The 14,190-nt window shown below is 58.4% G+C and overlaps 1 protein-coding gene across 6 annotated transcripts in view; it reads right to left on the bottom strand.

Annotated features, from left to right (window-relative positions):
- TOM1L2 (target of myb1 like 2 membrane trafficking protein) overlaps window positions 1–14,190 on the bottom strand; it is a 501,785-nt gene that overhangs the window by 203,548 nt on the left and 284,047 nt on the right. The window lies entirely within an intron of this gene.

The raw sequence follows: 14,190 nt of genomic DNA, 5'->3' as shown, positions 1-14,190 counted from the left end.
TACTGTTTCCTACAGATATATCGTTACCGAAGGTAAGTAACTTGTTCATCTGAAAGAAACAGGTTAGTATTAGATTCCTTACCTTAGAATAGATACCCCAGCAATACCAACCCCGGTGGTGGGTCTGCGAACCAATACAACCTACACCAGAAAGTCCTGGAGGACCGAACGGCCAAAGAAGCCATCCCTCCGGACTTGACTGTCCAGGCAGTAGTGCCTCGCAAAGGTGTGCAGCGAGGCCCACGTGGCCGCCTGGCAAATGTCCTGCAAAGGGACTCCCCGGCCCAGGGCAGTAGTAGCCGCCGTGGCCCGAGTGGAATGGGCCCTCAGCCCAACAGGAGGCTCCTTCCGAGCCAAAGAGTAGCATGCTTTGATGCACAGGACGACCCACCGAGAGATGGTCCGTTTCTGTACCGCCCGTCCCTTCTTCTCACCCACGTAGCCAACAAACAGTTGGTCATCCACCCGGAACTGGCGTGTGCGATCCATATAGAATGAAAGCGCACGTTTTGGGTCCAGACGATGGAGCCGCTCTTCATCCTTTGAAGGATGCGGAGGCGGGAAGAAGGAGGGCAAGGTGATGGACTGCCCAATGTGAAAAGCAGAGACTACCTTGGGCAGGAAAGAAGGTCTGGTCCGAAGAACCACCTTATCAGGATGAACAGACAAGAAAGGAGGTTGAACAGAAAGAGCCTGGAGCTCACTCACTCTCCTGGCAGAGGTGATGGCTACCAGGAAGGCCGTCTTTAAGGTGAGAAGACGGAGAGGACAGGAATGAAGGGGCTCAAAGGGAGCGCACATCAGGAAAGTCAAAACCAGGTTCAAGTCCCACTGAGGCATCACGAACGGAGCTGGAGGATACATGTGCGTGATGCCCTTTAAGAATCTTAACACAATAGGGGACTTGAACAAAGATGGCTGATCAGGTAGCCTCAAGAAGGCGGAAAGGGCAGAAAGATAGCCCTTGATAGTGCCCAGAGCAGAGCCCTGCTGGGCAAGGGAAAGGAGGAAGAGGAGAACCTCAGATAGAGGGGCAGAAAGGGGATCCACAGCCTTCGCTGTGCACCATGCCACAAATCTGTTCCACCGGCAGGCGTATACCGACTTTGTGGAGGGACGCCTGGCTGCCAGAATGACATCACAGACTTCAGGAGGCAAGTCAAATGGCCTCAACTGTCGCCGCTCAATCTCCACGCATGGAGGTGGAGACTGGACAGGTTCGGGTGGAGGACCGTCCCCTGCTGCTGCGACAGAAGGTCCTCCTGAAGGGGCAGGCGGATCGAGGGACCGACTGTCATGCTGAGTAGCTCGGGATACCAGTACCTTCGAGCCCAGTCCGGAGCCACAAGGATAACTTGGGCCCGGTCGCGCCTGATCTTCTTCAGCACTCTGGGCAGAAGTGGTATAGGCGGAAAGGCGTACAACAGACCGCAACTCCACTCGCGCCGAAAGGCGTCGCCGAGCGAGTGCCGTCTTGGAAACTCCAACGCGCAGAACTGATGACATTGCGCGTTCTCTTCTGTGGCGAATAGATCTAACCAAGGCTCTCCCCATTGCTGAAAGAGGCCTCTCGCCACATCCGAGTTCAGACGCCATTCGTGATCCACCGAGCACCGACGGCTGAGTTCGTCCGCCCTGGCGTTCAGAGAACCTGCCAGGTGTTGAACCGTCAGAGTCACGCCCTGACGTTCCAGCCATTGCCAGAGGCGCAGAGCCTCTTGGCAAAGGGTCCACGACCCCACACCGCCCTGTTTGTTGCAGTACCACATGGCGGTGGTGTTGTCCGTGAACACCTGCACTACACTCCCGTTGACAAAGGGGAGGAATGCCTTCAGTGCCAGGCGAATCGCCCGCAGCTCCAACATGTTGATATGGAGCCGGGACTCCGCCGGAGACCAGAGGCCTCTGATCTCCGCCTCTCCCAAGTGGCCACCCCAGCCTTGGAGGGACGCGTCCGTCACAACCACGTGCTCCGGCTGGGGAAGGGAGAGGGATCTGCCCCTGACCCAATCGCGGTCTGTAAGCCACCACTGCAACTGTCTCGCAGTGCCCTCCGAGATCAGGACATGGTCGGATAGGTTGCCCTGATGCTGGGCCCACTGAAACTTCAGGTCCCACTGCAGAGCCCGCATCCGCCATCTGGCGTGATGCACCAGAAGGATGCAGGAGGCCATCAGCCCCAGAAGCCGCAGCGTCAACCTGACCGAAACCCGGGATAACGGCTGAAAGATGGGAATCAGAGCCTGAATATCCCGGACCCGCCGGTCCGGGGGATAAGAACAAGTTACTTACCTTCGGTAACGATATATCTGTAAGAAACAGTAGTTAGTATTAGATTCCTTACCTTAGAATATCCCCAGGCGTCAGTCTGGATCCGGAAACTTTTGCGTAGCAGTACCCCTGCGCGTCGGTAGGCGTCGTCTGCAGGCGTCCCCTGCGGCTCCGCGTCGTCGGCGTCGTGCGCCGTGATGACGTCGCTGGAGTATATAGACGCCGCCTCCGCGCGCTGACGTCAGTTCTTTGCACACAGCTTTTCCGCGCCAGAACACGCAGAGCCATGTGAGAACCAACACTGGTGCCATTTGAAACTAGGGCCCTGAAAGGGATGTCCCTAACCCTAGGTATCAGTTCGCAGAACGGGGAGGATGGGCGGGGCGGTAAGGAATCTAATACTAACTACTGTTTCTTACAGATATATCGTTACCGAAGGTAAGTAACTTGTTCATCTGAAAGAAACAGGTTAGTATTAGATTCCTTACCTTAGAATAGATACCCCAGCAATACCAACCCCGGTGGTGGGTCTGCGAACCAATACAACCTACACCAGAAAGTCCTGGAGGACCGAACGGCCAAAGAAGCCATCCCTCCGGACTTGACTGTCCAGGCAGTAGTGCCTCGCAAAGGTGTGCAGCGAGGCCCACGTGGCCGCCTGGCAAATGTCCTGCAAAGGGACTCCCCGGCCCAGGGCAGTAGTAGCCGCCGTGGCCCGAGTGGAATGGGCCCTCAGCCCAACAGGAGGCTCCTTCCGAGCCAAAGAGTAGCATGCTTTGATGCACAGGACGACCCACCGAGAGATGGTCCGTTTCTGTACCGCCCTTCCCTTCTTCTCACCCACGTAGCCAACAAACAGTTGGTCATCCACCCGGAACTGGCGTGTGCGATCCATATAGAATGAAAGCGCACGTTTTGGGTCCAGACGATGGAGCCGCTCCTCATCCTTTGAAGGATGCGGAGGCGGGAAGAAGGAGGGCAAGGTGATGGACTGCCCAATGTGAAAAGCAGAGACTACCTTGGGCAGGAAAGAAGGTCTGGTCCGAAGAACCACCTTATCAGGATGAACAGACAAGAAAGGAGGCTGAACAGAAAGAGCCCGGAGCTCACTCACTCTCCTGGCAGAGGTGATGGCTACCAGGAAGGCCGTCTTTAAGGTGAGAAGACGGAGAGGACAGGAATGAAGGGGCTCAAAGGGAGCGCACATCAGGAAAGTCAAAACCAGGTTCAAGTCCCACTGAGGCATCACGAACGGAGCTGGAGGATACATGTGCGTGATGCCCTTTAAGAATCTTAACACAATAGGGGACTTGAACAAAGATGGCTGATCAGGTAGCCTCAAGAAGGCGGAAAGGGCAGAAAGATAGCCCTTGATAGTGCCCAGAGCAGAGCCCTGCTGGGCAAGGGAAAGGAGGAAGAGGAGAACCTCAGATAGAGGGGCAGAAAGGGGATCCACAGCCTTCGCTGTGCACCATGCCACAAATCTGTTCCACCGGCAGGCGTATACCGACTTTGTGGAGGGACGCCTGGCTGCCAGAATGACATCACAGACTTCAGGAGGCAAGTCAAATGGCCTCAACTGTCGCCGCTCAATCTCCACGCATGGAGGTGGAGACTGGACAGGTTCGGGTGGAGGACCGTCCCCTGCTGCTGCGACAGAAGGTCCTCCTGAAGGGGCAGGCGGATCGAGGGACCGACTGTCATGCTGAGTAGCTCGGGATACCAGTACCTTCGAGCCCAGTCCGGAGCCACAAGGATAACTTGGGCCCGGTCGCGCCTGATCTTCTTCAGCACTCTGGGCAGAAGTGGTATAGGCGGAAAGGCGTACAACAGACCGCAACTCCACTCGCGCCGAAAGGCGTCGCCGAGCGAGTGCCGTCTTGGAAACTCCAACGCGCAGAACTGATGACATTGCGCGTTCTCTTCTGTGGCGAATAGATCTAACCAAGGCTCTCCCCATTGCTGAAAGAGGCCTCTCGCCACATCCGAGTTCAGACGCCATTCGTGATCCACCGAGCACCGACGGCTGAGTTCGTCCGCCCTGGCGTTCAGAGAACCTGCCAGGTGTTGAACCGTCAGAGTCACGCCCTGACGTTCCAGCCATTGCCAGAGGCGCAGAGCCTCTTGGCAAAGGGTCCACGACCCCACACCGCCCTGTTTGTTGCAGTACCACATGGCGGTGGTGTTGTCCGTGAACACCTGCACTACACTCCCGTTGACAAAGGGGAGGAATGCCTTCAGTGCCAGGCGAATCGCCCGCAGCTCCAACATGTTGATATGGAGCCGGGACTCCGCCGGAGACCAGAGGCCTCTGATCTCCGCCTCTCCCAAGTGGCCACCCCAGCCTTGGAGGGACGCGTCCGTCACAACCACGTGCTCCGGCTGGGGAAGGGAGAGGGATCTGCCCCTGACCCAATCGCGGTCTGTAAGCCACCACTGCAACTGTCTCGCAGTGCCCTCCGAGATCAGGACATGGTCGGATAGGTTGCCCTGATGCTGGGCCCACTGAAACTTCAGGTCCCACTGCAGAGCCCGCATCCGCCATCTGGCGTGATGCACCAGAAGGATGCAGGAGGCCATCAGCCCCAGAAGCCGCAGCGTCAACCTGACCGAAACCCGGGATAACGGCTGAAAGATGGGAATCAGAGCCTGAATATCCCGGACCCGCCGTTCCGGGGGATAAACCCGAAACTGCGCCGAGTCGAGAACCGCTCCGATGAAAAGGAGCTTTTGAGAGGGACACAGGTGTGATTTCGGCACATTGATGGAAAACCCCAACTCGTGCAGGAGGTCTGCCGTCATCTGAAGGTGGTGGACGACTGTCTGGGGCGAGCCCGCCTTCAACAGCCAGTCGTCGAGGTAGGGGAAGACTGAAACCCCTAACCGGCGCAGATGAGCTGCGACCACCGCCATCACTTTCGTGAACACCCGTGGGGCGCTGGTAAGGCCGAATGGGAGCACGATAAACTGAAAATGCTCGTGGCCTACCGTGAACCGCAGGTAACGCCGGTGGGCCGGCAGGACGGGGATGTGAAAGTACGCATCCTGCAAGTCCAACGCTACCATCCAGTCTTGTGGGTCTAGAGCAGCCAAGACCTGAGCCAAAGTCAACATCTTGAACTTCTCCTTCCGGAGGAAGCCGTTGACGTTCCGTAGATCCAAGATAGGACGCAGGCCTCCCTTGTCCTTCTTGGGTACCAGAAAGTAGTGGGAGTAGCAACCACACCCTACTTCTGGCCCAGGAACGCGCTCGATGGCCCCCTTGGCCAAGAGGGCCGTAACTTCCTCCTGCAGAAGTGTCAAGTGGTCCCCCGACACACGGTGGTTCTGCGGTGGCATGGCTGGAGGAGTGGACTCGAAGGGGAGGGCATAGCCCCTTCGGACAAGTTGCAGCACCCACCTGTCCGATGTTATCGCGCGCCAGCGGGAGTGGTGATGGCGAACCCTGCCACCCACTGGCGTCACGTGAGCCCGAAAGCTCGGACTAGGAAGGCTTGGATGCCGCAGCGGAGGGAGGCGTGGACTGACCACGACGCTGGCCTCTACCGCCACCACGGCGGAAACCACGGGCGCCACCGCGCTGGGGAGCGCTCTGCGCCGCGTGGCTGGCAGCACGTGTGGGACCTCCTCTCCCTTGGCCACGAAAGGGCCGAAACGAACCCGTCTGCTGGCGCTGGGTCTGGGTCGAGAGACCCAAGGACTTGGCCGTGACCCTGGAGTCCTTGAAGCGCTCCAGCGCGTGGTCCGCTTTGTCACCAAATAGGCGACTGCCATCAAATGGCATGTCCATAAGCGTATTTTGGACGTCTGGTGAGAAGTTGGCAGATCTCAGCCAGGCATGGCGACGAATCGCCACCGTAGTGGACATGGCCCGTCCCAGGGAGTCCGTGGTGTCCAGACCACAACGGATCGAGTACCGCGCCGCATCCCGGCCTTCAACAAAGGCCCGGGTGAGCTTGTCCCGCACTTCCTGGGGGCATTGCGGCAAACACTCCTCGACCGTATCCCACAGGGAGTGGGTGTAGCGGCCCAAGAGGCACGCGGTGTTACAAGACCGCAGTCCAGCACTCAAAGAGGAAAACACTTTCTTTCCGAATTGGTCGTACCTCTTTGATTCCCGGTCGGGCGGAGCCGACGGAAATGCGGACTGCGAAGTGGAGGCCTGGATCACCAGACTCTCCGGGGAGGGATGGGTGGACAGGAAGGCAGGGTCGTCCGCGCAGGGACGGTGACGCCTGGCAACGTTCCGGTCAACCGGCGCACCAGAGGCGGGCCTGGACCAGGTGCCCAGAAGGACATCCGTCAGGGCCTCATTAAACGGCAGCAGAGGCTCCTGGGGGCATGACTGCGGTTTAAAAACTTCCGTCAGGATATTCGGTTTGACCTTCGCGACGGGGAGCTCAAGGTGTAAGGCCTTGGCAGCCCTCATCAGGACCACCGAATAGGCAGCACCCGCCTCGGACGCCACAGGGGACGGAGAGACAAACCCAGGGTTGGGCGACTCGTCCAGGCCACTGGCATCACCCAGATCACCTACCCAGTCCACATCGTACTGGCAGGCACGGGATAGAGGGTCCTCAGACCCCTCCCAACCCTCACCATACTCCTCCTCGTCATACCCATATTCTGGGTCGACGATATAGACATCGGGGTCAACAGGCCCCATCGGCGTCGGGTCCGGCGTCGGCCGACGCCGGTCCGGCTCCGAGTCCGGAGTCGGGGAGGAAAGGGGGGTGGCGCCGCGCGGCGTCGGTGCCGGGGACCCGACGCCGGCCGGAGCCGACGGCGGAGTCGCTGCACCACGCGGGGGCGGTACCCTGGGCTGGCCCACAGGAACCGACGCCGGAGAGGCCGGGAGACCAGCCGGCGACGAACCAGAGGGAACCAGCGGCGCCGGGGCCGGAGCCACCGGCGGCGCCGGGGCAGGAGCACCCGAACCGCTCGGGCCCCCAGACGGGACCGACGGGCCCGCAGGCGCCGAAGGCCCCGCCGGAGAAGACCTCGCCCTCATAGCAATGAGGAAGGCCTCGATCTCCTCACGCGACGCGCCTTCCCCAGGGACCGACAGGTGTGGGGCAGACGGCGTCGGCGACCCATGCGGGACCGCGGGGGTGGGGTCACCCGAGCCCCCGGCCGCAGCACGCGGGCGTCGGGGGGAGTCGGGGGTGCGATGGCGACGCCCCGACTTCTTGTGCTTACCTGACGAGCCGGAGGAATGGTGGCGACTCCCGGAGCGCCCATGGCGGCTCCGCGACCGCTCCCTCGACCGCTCCCTCGACCTCCGACCGGACCGGGACCGCTCTCGACGCGGGGCCGACAACCGGAGTTCGAGAAGCTTGCGGGACCGCTCCCGCCTAGCTTTTCCAGTCAAGGCCCGACAGTCGACGCAGGACTCCACGTCGTGGTCCGCGCCCAGACACCGGAGGCAGAGTCGATGGTGGTCGGTGACCGACATCATGCGGTCGCACTCGTCACAACTCTTGAAACCGGGCATCCTACCGGCACCGTAAAGATCAATCAGTTAACAAAAAACTTGGTCAAAAGACCGGAGTACTGCTCTTCGGATCTGCGCTAACTGGCGCGGAAAAAAGAAGAACTGACGTCAGCGCGCGGAGGCGGCGTCTATATACTCCAGCGACGTCATCACGGCGCACGACGCCGACGACGCGGAGCCGCAGGGGACGCCTGCAGACGACGCCTACCGACGCGCAGGGGTACTGCTACGCAAAAGTTTCCGGATCCAGACTGACGCCTGGGGATATTCTAAGGTAAGGAATCTAATACTAACCTGTTTCTTTCAGATACCCGAAACTGCGCCGAGTCGAGAACCGCTCCGATGAAAAGGAGCTTTTGAGAGGGACACAGGTGTGATTTCGGCACATTGATGGAAAACCCCAACTCGTGCAGGAGGACTGCCGTCATCTGAAGGTGGTGGACGACTGTCTGGGGCGAGCCCGCCTTCAACAGCCAGTCGTCGAGGTAGGGGAAGACTGAAACCCCTAACCGGCGCAGATGAGCTGCGACCACCGCCATCACTTTCGTGAACACCCGTGGGGCGCTGGTAAGGCCGAATGGGAGCACGATAAACTGAAAATGCTCGTGGCCGACCGTGAACCGCAGGTAACGCCGGTGGGCCGGCAGGACGGGGATGTGAAAGTACGCATCCTGCAAGTCCAACGCTACCATCCAGTCTTGTGGGTCTAGAGCAGCCAAGACCTGAGCCAAAGTCAACATCTTGAACTTCTCCTTCCGGAGGAAGCCGTTGACGTTCCGTAGATCCAAGATAGGACGCAGGCCTCCCTTGTCCTTCTTGGGTACCAGAAAGTAGTGGGAGTAGCAACCACACCCTACTTCCGGCCCAGGAACGCGCTCGATGGCCCCCTTGGCCAAGAGGGCCGTAACTTCCTCCTGCAGAAGTGTCAAGTGGTCCCCCGACACACGGTGGTTCTGCGGTGGCATGGCTGGAGGAGTGGACTCGAAGGGGAGGGCATAGCCCCTTCGGACAAGCTGCAGCACCCACCTGTCCGATGTTATCGCGCGCCAGCGGGAGTGGTGATGGCGAACCCTGCCACCCACTGGCGTCACGTGAGCCCGAAAGCTCGGACTAGGAAGGCTTGGATGCCGCAGCGGAGGGAGGCGTGGACTGACCACGACGCTGGCCTCTACCGCCACCACGGCGGAAACCACGGGCGCCACCGCGCTGGGGAGCGCTCTGCGCCGCGTGGCTGGCAGCACGTGTGGGACCTCCTCTCCCTTGGCCACGAAAGGGCCGAAACGAACCCGTCTGCTGGCGCTGGGTCTGGGTCGAGAGACCCAAGGACTTGGCCGTGACCCTGGAGTCCTTGAAGCGCTCCAGCGCGTGGTCCGCTTTGTCACCAAATAGGCGACTGCCATCAAATGGCATGTCCATAAGCGTATTTTGGACGTCTGGTGAGAAGTTGGCAGATCTCAGCCAGGCATGGCGACGAATCGCCACCGTAGTGGACATGGCCCGTCCCAGGGAGTCCGTGGTGTCCAGACCACAACGGATCGAGTACCGCGCCGCATCCCGGCCTTCAACAAAGGCCCGGGTGAGCTTGTCCCGCACTTCCTGGGGGCATTGCGGCAAACACTCCTCGACCGTATCCCACAGGGAGTGGGTGTAGCGGCCCAAGAGGCACGCGGTGTTACAAGACCGCAGTCCAGCACTCAAAGAGGAAAACACTTTCTTTCCGAATTGGTCGTACCTCTTTGATTCCCGGTCGGGCGGAGCCGACGGAAATGCGGACTGCGAAGTGGAGGCCTGGATCACCAGACTCTCCGGGGAGGGATGGGTGGACAGGAAGGCAGGGTCGTCCGCGCAGGGACGGTGACGCCTGGCAACGTTCCGGTCAACCGGCGCACCAGAGGCGGGCCTGGACCAGGTGCCCAGAAGGACATCCGTCAGGGCCTCATTAAACGGCAGCAGAGGCTCCTGGGGGCATGACTGCGGTTTAAAAACTTCCGTCAGGATATTCGGTTTGACCTTCGCGACGGGGAGCTCAAGGTGTAAGGCCTTGGCAGCCCTCATCAGGACCACCGAATAGGCAGCACCCGCCTCGGACGCCACAGGGGACGGAGAGACAAACCCAGGGTTGGGCGACTCGTCCAGGCCACTGGCATCACCCAGATCACCTACCCAGTCCACATCGTACTGGCAGGCACGGGATAGAGGGTCCTCAGACCCCTCCCAACCCCCACCATACTCCTCCTCGTCATACCCATATTCTGGGTCGACGATATAGACATCGGGGTCAACAGGCCCCATCGGCGTCGGGTCCGGCGTCGGCCGACGCCGGTCCGGCTCCGAGTCCGGAGTCGGGGAGGAAAGGGGGGTGGCGCCGCGCGGCGTCGGTGCCGGGGACCCGACGCCGGCCGGAGCCGACGGCGGAGTCGCTGCACCACGCGGGGGCGGTACCCTGGGCTGGCCCACAGGAACCGACGCCGGAGAGGCCGGGAGACCAGCCGGCGACGAACCAGAGGGAACCAGCGGCGCCGGGGCCGGAGCCACCGGCGGCGCCGGGGCAGGAGCACCCGAACCGCTCGGGCCCCCAGACGGGACCGACGGGCCCGCAGGCGCCGAAGGCCCCGCCGGAGAAGACCTCGCCCTCATAGCAATGAGGAAGGCCTCGATCTCCTCACGCGACGCGCCTTCCCCAGGGACCGACAGGTGTGGGGCAGACGGCGTCGGCGACCCATGCGGGACCGCGGGGGTGGGGTCACCCGAGCCCCCGGCCGCAGCACGCGGGCGTCGGGGGGAGTCGGGGGTGCGATGGCGACGCCCCGACTTCTTGTGCTTACCTGACGAGCCGGAGGAATGGTGGCGACTCCCGGAGCGCCCATGGCGGCCCCGCGACCGCTCCCTCGACCGCTCCCTCGACCTCCGACCGGACCGGGACCGCTCTCGACGCGGGGCCGACAACCGGAGTTCGAGAAGCTTGCGGGACCGCTCCCGCCTAGCTTTTCCAGTCAAGGCCCGACAGTCGACGCAGGACTCCACGTCGTGGTCCGCGCCCAGACACCGGAGGCAGAGTCGATGGTGGTCGGTGACCGACATCATGCGGTCGCACTCGTCACAACTCTTGAAACCGGGCATCCTACCGGCACCGTAAAGATCAATCAGTGAACAAAAAACTTGGTCAAAAGACCGGAGTACTGCTCTTCGGATCTGCGCTAACTGGCGCGGAAAAAAGAAGAACTGACGTCAGCGCGCGGAGGCGGCGTCTATATACTCCAGCGACGTCATCACGGCGCACGACGCCGACGACGCGGAGCCGCAGGGGACGCCTGCAGACGACGCCTACCGACGCGCAGGGGTACTGCTACGCAAAAGTTTCCGGATCCAGACTGACGCCTGGGGATATTCTAAGGTAAGGAATCTAATACTAACCTGTTTCTTTCAGATCTGCATGTCAAGGGCCAAGGGGGATACCTCACTAAGTGGTTCGCTCCGACACCACACAGCTGTCACTCGAATGTCCCTCCGCCAGCACTGGGACACAGTCTTGGGCCACCCGCTCACGGAGCCAGAAGGGGTTTCAGTATTAGAAGCACTGCCAAAGATTCCCGGAGCATATCTCATGCCAGCAAAGATGAACAAGTTACTTACCTTCGGTAACGCTTTTTCTGGTGGATACAGTATCTGCCTGTGGATTCCTCACCTTGTGAATATCCCCCTGCGTCAGCAACGTTCGGAAAAATCTTTTGTAGCACGCCGGCGTGGACGACGTCATAGGAGCACGGCATCGCGCGTGACTCCGACTGACGTCACCGACTCCTTATTAGGTCTACGTCGGCATGATGACATCAGTTCCGCCCTATTTAAGGTGCCTTCGAGGCACCCGGACGGACCAATGACAGTAGATATATACATATACATTGTACACAGTACATAATATCCAAAATAACACACATAGTGTCGAGACAAAGTATTTAAAACAAAATATATAAATACATTTAAATAATGTCATTAACTCAGGTATAGTAGAGTGGACAACGGGGAGGCGGGTGGGCATGTGAGGTATCCACAGGCAGATACTGTATCCACCAGAAAAAACGTTACCGAAGGTAAGTAACTTGTTCTTCTGATGGATACATCTGCCAGTGGATTCCTCACCTTGTGAATAGAGTCCCACAGCAGTGCCCACTCCAGGAGGAGGGTGTCCACTCTCCTATACCAGAAAATCCTGGAGGACAGAATGCGCAAAGTGGCCGTCTCTCCTCACTTCGGAATCTAAGCAGTAATGCTTCGCGAAAGCGTGGAGGGAAGCCCAAGTCGCTGCTCTACAAATGTCCTTTACAGGTACACCCCTAGACAAAGCAGATGTAGAAGACTTTTCTCTAGTGGAATGAGCTCTTATACCCTCTGGAGGGTCCTTACCCGCCAGGGAGTAGCAGATCTTGATGCATAGTATAATCCATCTTGAAAGTGTGCGCTTGTGCACAGCTCTTCCTTTTCTGCAGCCAGCAAATCCAACAAAGAGCTGGTCATCCACACGATAGTCTCTTGTCCTATCAAGATAAAAGCTCACCGCTCTCTTAAGGTCCAGGCGGTGAAGTCTCTCCTCCTCCTTGGAAGGGTGAGGGGGAGGATAGAAGGTAGGGAGGGTAATGGACTGTCCTAGATGGAAGGGAGTTACCACCTTAGGCAGAAAAGCAGCCCTGGTCCTAAGAACCATTCGTTCAGCATATATGGTCCAGAACTGGGGCTTTGAACTAAGAGCTTGAAGCTCACTTACCCTCCTTGCCGAGGTAATTGCAACCAGGAAGACCGTCTTAAAAGATAAAAGTCTCAAGGGACACTTGTGCAAAGGTTCGAAAGGAGAAACCATCAGAAATGTAAGGACAATATTCAAGTCCCATGGAGGCACAATAAAGGGAGTTAGAGGAAATTTATTTGTAAGACCCTTTAAACAGCTTAGAACTACAGGAGATTTAAATAAAGACGGCTGATCCGGCAGGCAGAGAAATGCCGACAAAGCCGAAAGATAACCTTTAACTGTAGCTACTGCAAACCCTTGCTGAGCTAAGAAAAGAGCAAATTGAAGTAAATCAGATAAACGAGCCCTCAAAGGGTCAATGGACTACTCCCCACACCAAGGCACAAATTTAGACCATCTGTATGAATAGATGACATCCACCACATCAATTTGCCATCAGACAAATCTGATGGTCCTGAACCCAGGACCAGAGACGCAGAGCCTCTCTGCAGAGACACTGCGACCCTACTCCTCCCTGCTTGTTGACATGCCACATCGCGGTGGTGTTGTCTGTCAGGACCTGAACTGACCAACCGCGAAGGGAAGGAAGGAATGCCTTGAGTGCCAGACGTATTGCCCGCATTTCCAGAAGGTTGATGTGAAGCAACCTTTCCTCTGGAGACCAAAGACCCTTGATCCCCCAGATGAGCACCCCACCCTAGAGTGGATGCATCCGTTATCACTGTGACCAACGATGGAGGTAGTTGAAAGGGCTTTCCTTGAGACAGATTGCCCTCCACACTCCACCAAGACAGATCCGCTGCAGTTTCTCTGGAGATCCTGATCGACTCCCTGAGATCTCCGTTGTGTTGATACCACTGCCTGCGGAGGCACCACTGGAGTGCCCTCATATGCCAGCGTGCATGGTTGACCAGCAGAATGCAGGAAGCCATCAGACCGAGCAGACGAAGGACCTTCAAGACTGGAACGACCGCTCCGTTGTGAAATAAAGGAATAATTTCCTGTATGTCGCGAATCCGTTGTGGAGAAGGGAATGCCCGACATACAGTTGTATCCAGTACAGCACCAATGAACAGGTTGCTCTGGGAGGGCACCAGGTGAGATTTGGGTACATTTATCGAAAAACCCAACCTGTACAACAACTGAGTTGTGACTTCCAGATGATGGAGCACTTTCTTTGGAGATTCCGCCTTGATCAGCCAATCGTCCAGATAAGGGAAAACTGGAATCGCTGATCTTCTGAGATGTGCTGCCACCAAAGCCATCACCTTGGTGAAGACTCAAGGCGCAGTAGTAAGACCAAACGGAAGGACCACAAACTGGTAATGCTGCGATCCCACCGTAAAACGGAGATACTTCCTGTGCGACTTCAGGATTGGGATGTGAAAATATGCATCCTGCAAGTCGATCGACATCATCCAGTTTTTTTCCAGCAGCGCTTGTAGAACCTGCGCAAGGGTGAGCATCTTGAACTTCTCCTGCTTCAGGTAAAGGTTCCAGATCCTGAGATCCAGGATTGGACGAAGTCTGCCATCCTTCTTGGGGATCAGGAAATACCGGGAGTAGCATCCCTGACCCCTTTCTTGCTCCGGAACCACCTCTATCGCACCCTTTCTCAACAATACCAGGACTTCCTCCTGCAGAAGTAGCAGGTGGTCCTCCAAGCAAAAGCCTTGGCAAG

Source organism: Lissotriton helveticus, chromosome 10 (assembly GCF_964261635.1).
Source record: "Lissotriton helveticus chromosome 10, aLisHel1.1, whole genome shotgun sequence".
Classification (NCBI taxonomy): domain Eukaryota; kingdom Metazoa; phylum Chordata; class Amphibia; order Caudata; family Salamandridae; genus Lissotriton; species Lissotriton helveticus.
The sequence above is the reverse complement of the archived record's forward strand: the minus strand, read 5'-3'. Positions and strand labels throughout refer to the sequence as shown.